Here is a 14,102-nt window from a genome sequence, read left to right as displayed (position 1 = left end):
TAGGATTTTCATGAATTCGTCGTGGCCTCCCGCCTTCACTGTCACTATTGTTCCGGTTCTCCATTTGATCCAGCCTTTCGTGGATCTCTTCAGTTTGCCTCCTCATTAAGTTTTCCAGATGTTGTGTAAGAGCCCGCATTTCGATGGTCGAGAGTCGCACTGCTGGTTGCTCCTCCTCTTCTCCTGACATCTTTGACAAATGAAAAGATTCAAGTAGAACAAACAAATGTTAGTGTTTACCTCACTTCTCTCGTGTTTCCCTCAAATTGGCTTTTCTATGATGTGCACTCTTGCCTTTTTCCACTCAAAAATTCTCACAATCTCTTGAGTAAATCAAAGTTAAGACACACAAAGAATTATGCCACCAAATTTGTGTAGAGTCACACAGATTAGAATAGACTTTAGAATATGAAACAAAAGAAGACAAGACAAATCACCACAGAAATGGAAAGGACTCCAAATATTTAGAGACTAAAGAAGAATTCAAGAACAAACAGAAAGAAGAAAATAAATTGGAATGCTAGCAACAAAATTACCTTGAACAATTGAATTTGGCTAATTAAACAAGAACCATTCAGCCATTTTTTTTTTTGAATTTTCGTTTTTTTTTTTTTGAATTTTCGTTTTGTAATTTGTTTTTGATTCTGAACAATTAACAAGGCTTAACTTTTGCAATGGTTCAGCCAAAAGAAACAAAAACTAAAATCAAGGTAACAAGAAATGACAAAGAGTTGCTAACCAGAATTCCAGATAAGAAAAGAAACCAAAATCCTAGAACCGGAGCTCTGATTACCAAATGATATGCCCCAAGTTGATGCAAGGGCTTGATGGATCGTCTAGGATGATTTTAGGACTTGAGAAATCAGAGTTGGAAGGGAAAAACAAAGAAGAATTTCGTGCAAGGAAAAGATGGACAGAATTGGAATGGAACTTTATGGATATGGAAGTGCAGACGTCACACAAAGGTGGTGGCAAACCTTTGATAAGTCAAGGTCTTGAATCACTCAAGGGATATGAGAATCACTCTCAACAAACTGAACTAACTCAGAAAAAATAATCTTATTCATTCATGATCTGTCTATTACATTGAAGGAGTGGTCCTTATAAAGAAGAAGGAAATTCAGCCTAGTTACAAAAAATGATGAGGTGTAATTTCTCTAGAAGAATCCTAGGCTAGGAGTTACAAATTAAAAGAGGAAGATAGTGATATGCTTCAGCCCTGAACGTGTTTTTAGTGGCTGATTGCTTCATGTAACTCCCTTTCTTGATTGTTATTCTGACCAGGGAACATAGCAGTCAATGCTCTTTATGCACTTAATTTCCTTGTCTTTGTAACTCCATTCTTGCCTTTAAAAGCTCTTCAATCCTTTTACTTTGCTGATGTAACTCCTCCATTCAGAACTTATTCAAATTCAAACACATTCAAAGAGTTTTAAGAAAGGAATGGGTCCCTCCCTTTAAGCCCTTCATGCGCCCCATGCACACCCACACCACTTGAAGTGGATTAAACACACTAAAATAAAATTCAGCAACATAATGCATTTGGATCCAACTTATTCAATTGGTCATTTGCATCTTTATTGAAATAAAATAAAACAAAGCATCACATGGCAGCCCCTATGCGTGGGCTGGCTCTTCTTCTTGGGCCTGAATGATCATCATGATTTTTGGTTCCATCTCTTCTACCACTTTGTCTTCAAGAATGGTTGCCACTACTTGCTGAAGAGTCTCTTTGGCCTTTTTAGCTCTAGCCCTTGTCATTGGTCCTCCAAGTCCTTTTAGTGCTCCATGACCCTTGTCCTTGTCCTTGTCCTCATCAATCTTCTTCTTCATTTCTTCTTTTTCTTTCTTCTTCACTTTCTTTTGCTGCAACAAGCACCTCACGAGCTCCCTCTTCTTCCTTTCCTACTTTCACGTTGTTTCCTTTTCCTTGCAGCAAGCCACCACCTCCTTATCCTTCCTCCATGAAAGCTACCATCACCCACAACATCATTTTCCTTCTCAACACACGCTAACCATCTCTTTCTCTCAAGCTTCTTCTCCTTCACGCAAGAAGCACCTCGCCATCACCAACGTGCACCATCACCTTCTTCTACAACGAGGCAGCCACCACCATGAACGAACCAGCGAACCCCCATGGCTTCACCCACAACCTCCACTGTCCCTTCATGGCCATGAAGTCCAGTGGCCACTACCATGGAAAAAAACAGAGGAAAATGTGAAGATCAGATTCGCCCTTCATTTCCGGTGTCATCGAGCCTCCGTTCAAAGCGAGGTCAGTACCGTTGGAACCCTTGCGTTGTCCACAGCAAAACTCATGTTCCGATCACCGTTCCGCCGCCGCTGCCGCCTTCAGAGGCGTTTTCCGATCAACTCCAGCGACCGATGGATAAACGGAGTATACCACGACGATTCTGGTCGCGAGAAGAGCAATAGACCTCAATCAATATATGCTGTGATGATATTTGCGAATATGCGTTATTGGATTGTATTGTGGGGCTTGTGTGACATATTGTGTGGGGCCTGTGTGGCATATTGTGGAGCCTGTGTGGCATATTGTGTGGGGCATGTGTGGCATATTGTGGGGCCTTCGTGGCATATTAAGTGACAGATCAATGGTTTTCGCTCCAAGTGATTGTTCCGTCTTGCGAGACGCTTTTGATTTGACACGTCTTGGTAGTGACACATAATTGTACTACATGACACTTATATATTGGATTTCATTTGATTTGATTTATATTGTTGAGGTTGTGGATATCTGATTTGATTTATATTGTAAAGTTTGCTGATATCTGATTTGATTCTATGTTGTTGATTATGTTGATATCTGGTTTGATTTTATGTTATTGATTTTGCTGATATCTGATTTAAATCTATGTTGTTGATATCTGAATTAAATTTATGTTGTTGGATATATGTCGTTATGTATCTTGAATTAAGTTGCTAGCTTATGTGCTATGTTATGCACTTAAACTTTGATAGCATGCTTTTCCCTTTTATACGTGGTAATTGCATGGAGTTAACCCTTTCTGTTTGCTACTTGATGTGTGGGCGCTTAACGCTATTAGGCGATGGAGAACCCTCGATGAAACTTGACCTTTGTATGAGTCGGAGATGAGGACTTGAAGATTAGTGAAAGACTTAAAGAGTAAAGTCGGATTTAAGGCTAGAGCATTGGGTTAGAGAACTTACCGTTATTGGTTTAAACTTACCTAATGATTTTTAGGAATTTATATTTGAGTTTCCGGGTAGGTTCCGATGTTTTGCTTTCCTACGGTTCCCCGATGTAGAGATCGTAAGGAGTATGTTGGATTTATGGTGTTGTTGCATAATAGATTCTCTGTTGATTTGTTTCTATTGGTTAGGTTTTGTAGGTTGGGTGCTTTCGAGTTTACCTTCGGGTACTTGCCTTTCTCAAGGCTTGATGTAAATCTATTTGTAGTTGGGAGTATGCAGGCCATGTTTTAGAAATACTTTGAAGGAAAAAATATATATACATGATTATAAAACCTTTTGGAAAACATTGCATATTTATTTTACTTTGATGACCCTGAAAGTCGGGGCGTTACACAAATCTTGGTCTTACACTTTACAATTATTTGTATGATTACTTAGCATTCAATGTTGGAGCCTACGCGCCCATTACATATCCAACATAGAATAGGGCGGTTGTAATAGACAGTTGGCTTACCAATAAGACACACTTCATTTTAAAATTGAGTTTTGAGATTTGTTGTCTTGTGGGCTTGTGTACTGATATCGACGCCAATGACGGATCCAGAAATTTAGTGTCTTGAGGGCAATATATACATATAAATTTGTAAAAAAAAAATAACATATACTATTAGAAGTTATGGAATTTTTTACTAAAGTGGGGACACAAGTGAAAACATTTTTTACCAAAGGAATCATAAAAAACCATACTTTTACTACTCAAGTGAAGACATTTAACAATGTGAGATACAAGTGAGGGCATTTCTTTACCAAAGAAACCATTAAAAAAACATATAGATCCGTCCCTGATCGGCGCATTGATATGTAACATTGTGGGCTTCTCGAATATGTAAATAATGGGTCGGGCAACCCATGGCCCAAACGGGTCAAAACCCAAGCTATAAATATCAGTCACCACCCAAGTGGTGGGGATCTAACTTTTTATGCATTTTTTCATTTGTTCACTTTGCTTCTCTTTCGCTCTAAATCGATTAGCCCGTAAGATAGAGTTCTATACTGGAACACGTTCTAATTGTTTTTTTATAAAAAAACGCTTTATTCTTTCTTCTCAGCTTTTATGACCCCTTGCACTAGAACATGTTGAAAATGGAGCTGCATAAATCCTATTGGGGCGAATAATATGTTGTTGGAAAGCTTTCTCAAAGCCCTACTACTTCCATGTTCAGCGAAAACCAATAAGTTATCTCGAACTTGGTCAGGATTTCCTTGCAAAGTTGTTGTCGCTAATCCTACGAGTCTGGACTAGCCTTTACAAAAATAATCATATCTTAGGCTACAGAACTCGGAATTGGAAAAAATCAGAAGGCCCGCGAAGCTGACTTAAAGAGCCACATTAACCATGTGTACGTCAATTAAGTGTTCAGCCTTTTTTTAGGACCCTTAGATACCTGAAGTGTTGAGCAACTTACTCCTTTGTGGGCCCTGTTAAGGAACAAGGAATCATTTCTAGGTTACAAAATTTGATGATTAGTATAAATAGGCTAGCTGAGGCTTTTATTAGGTTTTCCACCTCTCTGCATCCTTATTTCTTAGTATTTTAGTTATTTTCCCTATGGCTTGCTAAACTTTTCTATTTGTCTTAGGAATTTTATTTTTCATGTGAGATTCTGTTTTTAATAATAATTGTTTTTATTCAAAGTTGATTTATGATCTTACTCATGCTTGAATACGCTTACTTTTATTGACTAATGAATTCGAAGTCTTATTCCGTTCTAATTGTTTTTTATAGAAAAACACTTTATTCTTTCTTTTAAGCTTTGATGACCCATTGCACTAGAACAGGTTAAATATGGAGCTTCGTAAATCCTATTGGGGCGAATGATATGTTGTCGGAAAGCTTACTTGAAGCCCTACAACTTCCATGTTTAGCGAAATTCAATAATTTATCGTTAACTTGGTCAGGTTTCTTTGCAAAGTTGTTGTCGCTAATCTTGCGAGTGTGGACCCGCCTATACAAAAACACACATATCTTAGGCTACATAACTCGGAATCGGGCAAACTCGGAAGGCCCGCGAAGCTAACATAATGAGCTACAACCTTAATGTTAACCTCAATTAAAGATTCATCCTTTTTGTAAGACCCTCGGAAGCCTGAAGTGTTTAGCAACTTACTCGTTTGTGGGCCCCGTTAGAGAACAAGGAATCGTTTCTTGATGGACAAGTTGGTTTATTACTATAAATAGGCTAGTTGAGGCTTTTGTTAGGCATCTCACCTCACCTCATCCTTACACTACAACATTTTTGGCATTCTACCGCGGATGAAAAACCATGGTTGGATGTTAAAAAGCTGTGGTTGAAAGCTTACGCCGCGATTAGACCACGGTTTCCGTGTCGCGGTGTATGTGGCCGTGGCCAAGCTCAAGTGCCACAGTTTTGTGAAGTTAAACCCACGATTTGCTCAAATACTTAATGCCACGATTTATATAATACCGCGTTTGGAAACCGTGGCTTTGGATTTTTCAACCACGGTTTCTTGAGAAGTTTATGTCGCGGTTTCTGTGAGACCCAAAATTTTAGTTATATAATAAAATAAATAAGTTACTATTTATGATTAGGTTTCGATGTATCGTGAAGGAAACATGAACGAGCTTTCAATTTTTGTAATAACTTAATGAAGGAGAAAGTTCAGGAAATGACTAAGAATAGTACTATAGTCACTATAGGTTATAGCACGAGCCTTATTCACTTCTTCCTTAGGGCAAAAGCATTAGTAAAGGCCTAATATGCTCTTAAAGCACTGTAGAAACGAAATTCAAAAATCTACAGAGGAATATAAGAATCTCTCTTATTTCTTTCCATGACAAGTGTTTCGATACGAAACCCTGGAATGTACGAACGATCGATTCCAATTCTCGGAAGTTTGCCGAAACTGAGTTCCTAATAGCTCAAGAACCTTAAAATAAACTGTCGATGAAAAATTTTTCTATTCGAAGATTCCACACGTGTGTACCGGTTTCTTTCAATGTTTCCAATCTTTCTCTAGAAGAAAGTTTCTCAATCCGATGTAAATTGCAAAAAGTAGTTCTGCGACATATTTTGAAGTAGACTGCGTTCAAGCCATTTTCTCATTTAAAATGAAATGGGAGCAGGTATCGACCATTTTATGGAAGGATACTTAGCTTAATTGCATAATATGACAACGACATATTTGTTCTAATTGTCTAACAATTATTCTTTAGCTTAATTCTTACTCATTTATTTTTCTATGTATCATTTTAATTTGCCCAAAATGATCATAATTTATATTTTATTATTTCATTAAGCTCCTCATAATTTTTTAAATAATAATATATTATCTTTATATTTTTCACTTAACTCTATGAGTTAAATTCTTCAAGTATCTAAACTAATTAGTACCAATTTTAAAAATATTTTTACAAAATATCTTATGTAAATATCTAATCCACCAATCCTTATCTCTCCCGGAGTAATGATATATACACACCTCATCTTTGAAACACTTCATTTCTACCTCTTTTTATTTCTATCTCTCTCCTCTTATCATCTATCACATCTAATACTTTCTCTCTCTTACTTTTTCTTTTCTTCCTATCTCTCTCTTCATTCTACCTCTCTCCACCTCAAAGAGAGGTGTGAAGATAACATTATTGTATCTCTCTCTCATTCTGACCATTCACTCTCCCTCACGTTCACTCTCTCACTCTGTCGTTTCACTTTTCTTTTTGTGCAGCAACCATGCATACCCATTTCTCCTTCGCCATTTTCTTTTCTTTTGCTGCAACCACACCACTTCCTTTCATTACTTCTTCTTCATTTTCCTTTCTTCTTTTTCCCGTTCCATTTCTTCTCATCACCAGCATATCTTCTTCATCTGTTTTCTTTTCATTGTGCAGCAACCAAAGACCCATTTTCTTTCTCCTTCAACGTGACAGCACCACTCACCTTCATCACCATATTTCTTCTTCCTCCTTGGCAAGATCAGCCACCACCACGAAGTTCTCTCATCCTTTCTAAACACACCATCACCATTAACACTACACGCGCGCACCACCATTCTTCACGCTGGCACCCCTACGCGACCACCATCACCACACCGTTCTCTTCTTCCCCTCGAGCTTCCATGGCCGACGAGAAGGAGCCTCGACATCACCGCCACTTCTGCGCCACAGTACCATCATGAGCAGCCATGACCACCGCTCCACACCACCCCATGAACGAAGAAGGAAACAATGTGAAACAGAACCAACGCGGACGCCGCCGCCGTCGTCAACTTCGGCCTTCGATTCCGGTGTCCTCGGGCCTCTGTTCAGAGCGAGGTTATTACCGTTGGAACCCTTGCGACGTCCACAACAAAACCCATTTTCCGGATCGCCGTTCCGTCACTGCCGCCTTCGGGAGCTTTTTCCGGTCAACTCCGGCGACCAATGGAAAAACGGAGGATCCTGCGACGATCCTTGCCGCGAGGAGAGCAAAACGCTATTTTGAATTTCATATTTGGGTCATTTTACTCAATGACCCCGACGACCACCGTCGATCTTCGGCTGAACTTTCAGAGCATACCGTCGATCTTTAGGGGAAACGGACAACGTCGTTGAGCTTCTGGCTGTGAAAGGATGAAGGAACACCCTTCCTTTCTGTCTCCGACGACAGTTCCTCCGTCAACCCCCGTGAGTCGCGACTTCCTCTAGCGACCCTTCGCCGACAAGTTTCTGAAACTTGATTTTCGTAAGCCTTCAACTCATGTATATGTTCTAGCCTCGAGAAAGCAAGTTTTAAAGAAAAATAAATATTTTTACTGTTATTGTGAAAATTGAAGTTTAACAGTTGGTTAGGGAGGAGTTGCGATTTATTTTACAAAATAGTTTTCATTTCAAAAAGAGATAAGTACTCTACTAATTGATGTAGTTGTGGACTGAGAAAGAGTCGTTTAACATGCGTTCGCTTCGAGTCAAATGCCTGAAGTCATAGTTTAGACTTTAAGTTAGTGACTAGTTCAATTAGTGATTTCGTTAAGTATGCTTGTGAAGGGTACAAAGAACGAAAGCACCTTGTATCGGAGCTATGCAATGGATGGAAGCGAGCCGACACGGAAAACAAGATGTGATTGAATCGAAATCGCAGCTTAGTAAGGAAAACGGCTAAGGTGATGGCAACTTACTTACGAGCTATTGCTTTGTAGGCGTCGATAAATTCGACTTGATTATTTCTGTGATATGATTATTACTTGGAACTGAGAAATTTTTTTCTGGAGGCTTCGGCCAAGTGACCTTATTGAGACGTGTGTCTCCGTTTTCTGAGAGGCTTCAACCGTTTACTGGTTTCTGTCTTACTGCTTTCGAGTGCATTTGACATGATTATGTTTTCCGCACTAAACTATTGTTGCATCGTTCTTTAGAGCTGGATATAATTGTATGGTTATTAAATTGTGCGCTTTTACAAGAATGCGGAGTGTAGGACATTTGAGTTGTTTTGCTTTGACTATTCGGGTTGAGAGAAATACCCTAGGCAGGTTCTGACAAGAGGTTTGAGACCTAGCCCTATTGAACGCTTAGACTTTTCCCGGGGATTACCCTTGGTGGGGTTTCGGGGACATTGGAATTGAGAATTCATGGAACTTGGATTTCGATGATAAACCTCATAATTGAATTTAACTCAACTTGGAACACTTTAATTAATTAATGAGAACCTTAGAGAAACTCAGGAGTTGGAAATGATTTTGAAAAACGGGAAAAAGTGGAGAGCCTTGAGTTGTTGAGAGTTGTGGTGGTTGCCACGAGGGTGAACCACGGTGACTAGAGAAAGTCACCGAGTACTTTTAGTACTCTTGATTGTTGGAGTTTATGTCGTAGAGTCGACATTAAACCTTTGAGTTATTGGAGTTGAGTTTTGTATCTAAACACTTGCGTTGGCAAGGTACCTAGTAGAGTACTCTTGGTGTAGCAGGATTTGACGGTCAAGCATGTGGAGTTGTATCATCCCTGACTATAGTTGGCATAACAGGAAGTGACGGTTAGCCAGGCAGAGTTATATCATTCCTGTTTATGTCTAGCATATCAAGCAGAAATGGTTAAACCAGGAGAGTTGAACCGTCTTGGCTATCACCTAGGGTTCTTGCTTGTTGAAGCATTTGGTCGATGGATCGACATTTACCTTATTTTTTTTATAGACAATGGACTCTAGTTAGACACGTGCGGGTCAGTGTGTTCAACCAGGCAGAGTTGAATCGACTCGGCGATGTATTGTAGAGACACTGAGCTTTAGCTAGACATGTATCTCGGTGAGGACGAATAGTTGTTTGGCTAACTGCATTGCATTCATACATACATAGTGATGAAGTGCCAGGTAGAGTACTTCGGTATAGCAGGAAGTGATGGTCAACCAGGCAGAGTTGTATCGTTCCTGACTATACCTGGCACAACAGGAAGTGAGAGTCAGCCGTGTAGAGTTGTATCGTTCATGTTGATGTTCGACATAGCAAGCAGAAATGGTCAAATCAGGTAGAGTTTGGACCGTCTTGACTATAGCCAAAGGTGATGATCGACACCCGAGTAGAAATTGTTAAACACGAGGCCAGTGTTGCGACCGTCTTGAGGTGCCTAGCCTTTAAGTGGCAATACCTTTGGTTTGTCCCGTCGCCAAGCAGAGTGACGTTATTCGGATTTGTGTCAGCATATTTTGCATTGCCACACCATGCATCTTATTATGATTGACGTTGCATGACATATCATGCCCTTTAATTATATTTGCTGAGATGTTGATGATTGGGTTATTATTATAGATGTGATAACATGTTATGTATATACCTTAGGGTAGGCAATACATAACTTATATGTATATATACAACATATATATCTCCTATTCTCCACATGCTGCTTGTATTATCTATTATATTCTGTGAGTTGACCCTCGCGCCTTGGCTTTGTGTGTATGTTTGTGTTTGGGCGGTCGGCCTGCTGCCAGACGTCCAACAGATGATTCGAGATGATTCACCGCTTGGGGAGGATCCTGAGCGAAATGACTACTATTGAGCCTTCGACGTGGACCAGACTTCATGCTAGATCAGATGAGGGTCGATGTTAGGGGTGTAGTATATGAGGTGTTGTTGTCATAGCTCTGATTGTCATTAATCGTTTTGGGGCAGGGTAGGTCCCCGACTATTAGCTTTTTGTGTGGTTCTCTTCCCTGATGATCACAAGGAGTTTGTCGGACGTAGGAGTTCTTTTGGAAGCCGTTCTGGGCAGACTTACTTTCTTGGAGGACTGTATTTATAAAACTTATGACTCTGACTATGGGTCGCACTTATTTGCCTGCAAGTTCTACTTTCTGTTACTTGGTGTTACTTTCCGTCACTTGAGGACACTCGTGACGATGTTTTTAGTTACAGCGAGAGTTGTACTTATATTGTATATTAGTTTATGTTAATCGCGTTTGGGTTGAGTCTTTAGTTTAAAAGTCTTTTACTTCAAAAAGAAAACAAAACAAAAAAAGTTACATGCATTTTCCGCTTTATTTTACTTTTGAGTTACTAAAGTGACGTCACCGAAATCGGGGTGTTACAGTTTCTTTGTTCCTTTTATGCCACCGTTTCTTTGTTCCTCTTATGCCACAGTTAGTAATGCATTTTATGCCACCGTTTCTTAACTGTTGTCATAATAGTGGATTTTTAGAAAGCTTTATACCACAGTGCTTTTTAGAACCTTTTAAACTACTTTTTACCACCTGCGCTTGCAATCTATCATTCAAATTTTAAGCCAAGCAGAATGCAATGATATATGTGTGCTAATATGATAAGCAATCTTTATTAGTTGACTTAACTGGATATTAGCAACCATCTACATCCAATCATCTCTGAAAGTATTATTAGCGACCCAAAACATTGAATGAAAGGGAAACGGAAACAAAGGTATCAAACAACAATCATCCTATGACAAGCCATAGAAACAAGCATCTAGGGTCACACTATCAAATAACATAGAAAAGAGGATAAAATTCTGAACAAGGGTTAAAATTGCAAAAACAAGGGTCACACTATTTCTTAGTTTTTAGTTATTTTTTCTATGGCTTGCTAAACTTTTGTATTAGTCTTAGGAATTTTATTTGTCATGTGAGATTCTTTTCGTAATAATAATTTATTTTATTCAAAGTTTATTTATGATCTTACTCATGCTTGAATATGCTTACTATTCTTGGCTAATGAATTCGAAGTCTTATTCTGTTCTAATGGTTTTTTTGTAGAAAAACACTCTATTCTTTCTTCTTAGCTTTGATGGAAATAGGTTGAATATGGAGCTGCATAAATCCTATTGGGGCGGATAATATGTTGATGGAAATCTTATTCGAAGCCCTACAACTTCATTGTTTATTGAAATTCAATATTTTATCTCTAACTTGGTCAGGATTTCCTTGCAAAGTTGTTGTCGCAAATCCTGCAGTATGACCCGCCTGTACTAAAACAATCTTATCTTAGGCTACAAAATTCGGAATTGGGCAAACTCAGAAGGCTTGCGAACCTGACTTAAGGAGCTACAATTATCATTTTTACCTTAATTAAAGATTCATCCTTTTTGTAGGACCATCATATGCCTGAAATGATTAGCAACTTACTCCTTTGTGGGCCCCATTAGAGAACAAGGAATCGTTTCTTGGTAGACAAGTTTGTTTATTAGTATAAAGGTGAATTCTACAATACCCTTATTGTATGGTACATGACTGACGCTATTTGACGTATACCAATAAGTAACCGACATCTGGCAGTGTATTTGAATTTTTTATTCATTTTAAAACATATATGGTAAAAAGAAGAAACACTCACTTAAATGTTATTGGTCCACGCATCTTGTATCATACCCTAACTAAGTGTTGAGGTATCCTAGCGAGCACCTAGTATAAATAGGTTAGCTGGGGCTATTTCTAGGCATCTCACCTCACCTCATCCTTATTTCTAAGTATTTTAGTTATTTTCACATGACTCGCTTACTTTTTTATTAGTCTTACGAATTTTATTTTTCATGTAAGATTCTGTTCTTAATATAATTGTTTTATTCAAAGTTGATTTATGATCTTACTCATGCCGGAATACGCTTACTGTTCTTGATTAATGAATTTGAAGTCTTATTCCGTTCTAATTTTTTTTATAGAAAAACGCTTTATTCTTTCTTATTAGCTTTTATGACCCCATGCACTAGAACAGGTTGAATATGGAGCTGTAAAGATCCTATTAGGGCGAATAATACGTTGTTGGAAAGCTTAGTCAAATCCCTACAATTTCCATGCTGAGAAAAATTTAATAAATTATCTCTAACTTGGTCAGGATTTCCTTGGAAAGTTGTTCGCTAATCCTGCGAATCTTGACCCGTCAGTACTAAAACAATCATATCTTAGGCTACAGAACTCGTAATTGGGAAAACTCAAAAGGCTCGCGAAGCTGACTTAGAGCTACAACTAGAATGTTTACCTAAATCAAAGATTCATCCTTTTTGTAGGACCATCAGATGCCTGAAGTGTTGAGCAACTTACTCCTTTGTGAGCCCCGTTAGAGAACAAGGAATCGTTTCTTTGTGGACAAGTTACTTTATAAGTATAAATAGGCTAGTTGAGGCTGTTGTTAGGCATCTCACCTCATCTCATCCTTATTTCTTAGTATTTTAGTTATTATTCACATGGCTTTCTTACTTTTCTATTTGTCTTACAAATTTTATTTTTCATGTAAGATTTTGTTCTTAATAAGAATTGTTTTTATTCCAAGTTGATTTATGATCTTACTCATGCTTGAATACGCTTACTGTTCTTGACTAATGAATCCGAAGTGTTATTCCGTTCTAATTGTTTTTTTTTATTTATAAAAAAACGCTTTTTTTTCTTTTTAGCTTTGATGATCCCATGCACTGGAAGAGGTTGAATATAGAGCTACAGAAATCCTATTGAGGCGAATAATATGTTGCTGGAAAGCTTACTCATAGCCCAACAACTACAATGTTCAACAGAATTCAATAATTTATCTCTAACTTGGTCAGGATATTCTTGCAAAGTTGTTGTCACTAATTCTTCAAGTCTGGATTGGCATGTACTAAAACAGTTATATCTTAGGTTACAAACTCGGAATTAGACAAACTCAAAAGGCATGTGAAGCTGACTTAGAGCGCTACAACTATCAAGTTTACTTTAATTAAAGATCCATACTTTTTGTAGGACCCTCAAATGCCTGAAGTGTTAAGCAACTCACTCCTTTGTGGGCCCTGTTAGAGAACAAGGAATCGTTTCTTGGTGGACAAGTTTTTATATTAGTATAAATAGGCTAGATGAGGTTATTGTTAGGCATCTCACCTCACCTCATCCTTATTTCTTAGTATTTTAGTTATTTTTCACATGGCTTGCTTACTTTTCTATTAGTCTTACGTAATTTATTTTTTGTGTAAGATTCTATTCTTATTAATAATTGTTTTTATTCAAAGTTGATTTATGATCTTACTTATGCTTGAATACGCTCACTGTTCTTGACAAATGAATTTGAAGTCTTATTATGTTCTAATTGTTTTTTATAGAAAAACGCTTTATGCTTTCTTCTTAGCTTTTATGACCCCTTGCACTAAAACAGGTTGAATATGGAGCTGCATAAATTCTATTGGAGCGAATAATATGTTATTGGAAAGCTTACTAGATGGCCTACAACGTCCATGTTCAGAGAAATTCAATAATTTATCCCTAACTTGGTCACGATTTCCCAGCAAAGTTGTTGTCGCTAATCCTGCGAGTCTTGACTAGCCTGTACTAAAACAATCATATCTCAGGTTACAGAACTCGAAATTAGGAAAACTCAGAAGGCCCGCGAAGCTGACTTTAAGAGCTACAACTATCATGTTTACCTCAATTAAAGATTAATCCTTTTTGTAGGACCCTCAGATGCTTTAA

Source organism: Lotus japonicus, chromosome 5 (genome assembly GCF_012489685.1).
Source record: "Lotus japonicus ecotype B-129 chromosome 5, LjGifu_v1.2".
Classification (NCBI taxonomy): domain Eukaryota; kingdom Viridiplantae; phylum Streptophyta; class Magnoliopsida; order Fabales; family Fabaceae; genus Lotus; species Lotus japonicus.
The sequence above is the reverse complement of the archived record's forward strand: the minus strand, read 5'-3'. Positions refer to the sequence as shown.